This window comes from Dryobates pubescens, chromosome 26 (assembly GCF_014839835.1).
Source record: "Dryobates pubescens isolate bDryPub1 chromosome 26, bDryPub1.pri, whole genome shotgun sequence".
In the NCBI taxonomy this organism is placed as follows: Eukaryota; Metazoa; Chordata; class Aves; order Piciformes; family Picidae; genus Dryobates; species Dryobates pubescens.
The window spans coordinates 2,327,037-2,330,228 of record NC_071637.1 but is presented as its reverse complement, the minus strand read 5'-3'; the positions used below and the strand labels follow the sequence as shown (position 1 = coordinate 2,330,228).

The 3,192-nt window shown below is 68.9% G+C and overlaps 1 protein-coding gene across 1 annotated transcript in view; it reads left to right on the top strand.

Moving 5' to 3' along the window:
• Positions 1 to 2,135: 2,135 nt before the first annotated feature.
• The window catches only part of CHD6 (chromodomain helicase DNA binding protein 6), an 88,975-nt gene continuing 87,918 nt past the window's right edge, over positions 2,136 to 3,192 (top strand). The window contains exon 1 of the mRNA XM_054173712.1: positions 2,136 to 2,344. The gene's annotated coding sequence lies outside the window, so the exon portion shown is untranslated. The remainder of the gene's footprint in view (positions 2,345 to 3,192) is intronic.

Sequence of the window (3,192 nt, the reverse complement as noted above, 5' to 3'; positions counted from 1 at the left end):
GAAGAGCTCAGTGACATGCAGGAGAGAGCTCAGCGATGCATACAAGAGAGCTCATTGGCTCACATGAGCTCAGCGATGTGCGCAGGAGGGAGCTCAGCAGCGTGCAGGAGGGAGCTCAGCAGCGCATGCAGGAGGGAGCTCAGCAGCGCACGCAGGAGGGAGCTCAGCAGCGCACGCAGGAGGGAGCTCAGCAGTGCAGGAGAGCTCAGCATTGCACGCAAGAGAGCTCAACAGTGTGCAGGAGAGAGCGCAGGAGAGAGAGCTCAGCATTACACGCAAGAGAGCTCAGCAGTATGCAGGAGAGAGAGCCCAGTGACACGCAGGAGAGAGCTCAGCAGCATGCAGGAGCGAGCTCAGCATTACACGCAAGAGAGCTCAGCAGTGTGCAGGAGAGAGAGCTCAGCAACATGCAGGAGCTCAGTGACACGCAGGAGAGAGCTCAGCAGCCCAGAAGAGAGCTTAGCATCATGCGCAGGAGAGCTCAGCAGCGTGCAGGAGAGGGCTCAGCATCGCAGGAGAGAGGTCAGCAGTGCACAGGAGAGCGGTCAGCGACAGGCGCAGGGGAGAGCTCAGCAGAGCGCAGGAGAGAGCTCAGCAGAGTGTGCAGGAGAGCACAGCACCGCGTGCAGGAGAGAGCTCAGTGACATATGTGAGAAAGCTCAGCAGTATGCAGGAGAGAGCTCAGCGGCGTGCAGGAGAGCTCGCTCAGCGGCGTGCGCAGGAGAGCTCGCTCAGCGGCGTGCAGGAGAGCTCGCTCAGCGGCGTGCACAGGAGTGCTCGCTCAGCGGCGTGCACAGGAGTGCTCGCTCAGCGGCGTGCGCAGGAGAGCTCGCTCAGCGGCGTGCAGGAGAGCTCGCTCAGCGGCGTGCAGGAGAGCTCGCTCAGCGGCGTGCGCAGGAGAGCTCGCTCAGCGGCGTGCGCAGGAGAGCTCGCTCAGCGGCGTGTGCAGGAGAGCTCGCTCAGCGGCGGCCAGCAGTCCTATCCTTGGGCAAATAGCCACAAAGAGCAGCACAGTAATCCCCTGTTCTGTGCAGGAGGCCTGGAGGAGGAAGTGTGGTTGTACCTCTCACAGGTGTGCGTGTCCCTTGGGTGTGTCCTGTTTGATCTGTGTGCAAGGACAGACACCTCCAGAGCACCCTAGCACTGCCCAGTGCTCCTGCCTGCTGCCTGCCCAAGAGGACTGTGTTGCCAGGAGGACAGCATCCACTGACAGCTGAGAAGGGGGCCGTGCCAGCTGGGCAGTGCTGGACACCAGCACCAGCCGGTGGGCAAGGCAGTGCCTGCAGTGCCAGCATCCCCCTGGGGCCCAGCATGTGGGATGGCTGTGCTCGGGCTGCGCTCGGTTAATCAGCCCCGAGCTCATTAGCTCTCGCAGTTTCCTTTCAGAGCTGACTTGCTCAGCGCATTCTGTATCAGCTGAGAGGATAGAGTCACTCCACGCTGCCAGCCTTGGCCCTCCTCCCAAGCAGGCAAGCAGCTCACGCCTTCGCAGGCAGAAAAGGCAGGCAGGAGGCTGCCAGCCCCCAAGCAAGGCTGCGGCAGGTGTGGCTGCAGGTGCTGAGCCGGAGGAGAGCTCCCAGGTGCTGCGTGACCAGGAAGCAGCACTCCGAGCATCTCTGGCTGAGGGCCTCCAAACCAAGTCCTGCCTCGAAGGCTGCTGCTCGTTCCAGCCAGGCCTTGCCGAGGTTTTCCTGGATGGGCGGATCACACGGCCCTTGTCCGGCTCTGCCCCAGCGGCTGCCCCGGCGCTGCCCTCCTCCCAGGCGGGCCGCCGCCCCACACCTGCCTCCGCGCCTTCCCGGCCCTGTCTAAGCGGCACCGCCCCGGGCGCCTTCGCACCTCCCGAGGCCTCAGGCGACACCCGGCGCCGGCGCCTGCGGGTAGCGGGTCCGAGGACACGCGGGACCGCCCCCGAAGGCCCCGCGCTGGCCGCCGCGGGCGGACACGTTCCCGGGCCCCGCGCTCGGGGGCGGGGGCAGGCGTGTGGGAAATCTGGCTCACATCCGGGGAACGCGCAGCGGGCGCGGACGTGGAGAGCGCGGGCGGGGCGGCGGCGGGGGGCGGCGCGCGGGGGCGGCGGCGCGGCCAATCGCCGCCGCGCTCTCATCGGTGCAAACAGGAGCACAATGGAGCGAGCGGCGGGCGCGCTGCAGCCAAGCTTGGCGCGGGCGCTGCGCGGCTGACGGGTCAGCCGGCCAATGAGCGGCGACGCGTGGCGGCGGGCAGCCAATGAGCGCGGAGCGGAGGCGTGCCCGGGCGAGGTTAGGGTGTCCTTGCAGGGTGCTGGGCTAAACTTCACCAAATAATAGCTGTTTGTATTTGGGCGGCCGAGGAGCCATTTTAGGTAAGTTCTGCCCCGAACTTTTGGGTTCGCCCGCCCGGCGCGGCCGGGGGCGGTGGCGGGGCGGGGGGCGGCAGCGGGACCGCGGCGGGGCGGCGCTATGAATGAACTCGGCGGCGCGGGCGGCGGGGCTGGGGTGGCCCTGGCCCTGTCATGGCTCCGTCCGCGGGGCCGGGCTGGCCCTGGCGGGGGGAGCGGTGGCGCCCCCTCGGGTTCCTCCTGCGGCCTTGTCCCGGGGCTAGGGGCCGGCGGGGTGCGGGGTGCTGACGGTATCGATGGTGGGGGGGATCCCGCGGCCCCTCCGCCAGGCCCAGGGAAGGCCGCGCCTAGCCGGCGCCGGGCCGGCAGCTCGGGGCCCGGCCACCTCGCCCCCCGCTGCCGCGGCGGCTCCGGGGCGTGCGGGGGGCCGGAGGCGGGGCGGACTCCCCCGGCGCTGCGCGGAAGCTCCTCCCGGCCAGGAAGGGGGGAGCGAGGCCCCCGGCCCCGCGCTGAGCTGCGCGACTGCAGCGGTGTGTGTGATGCGGGATGCCGGCAGCCTGCCCGCAGGGCGCAGCTTTCCGCCGTCACTCCGGCCGCAGTGTTCACGAAAATCGATAATTAAGTCTTTAAACTTCGCGGGCGGGGGAGAAGCGAGTCCTTTGGCAGGCTGGAGGCCCCGGGGCACGGGTTTGCGGCTGCCCGGCCCCTGCCGAGCAAGGGCACCCGGGGCGATGCTGCGGGGGGGATCCGGTTGAAGGGTCGTTCCCTCGGCGACGGGCCCGGCCCTGTCTCCGGTCCGTCCCGCCCGGCCCGCCGCGCGCGGAGCCGCCGCGGATCTGCTGTGACATTGCAGCCATGTCACAACAGAAGCA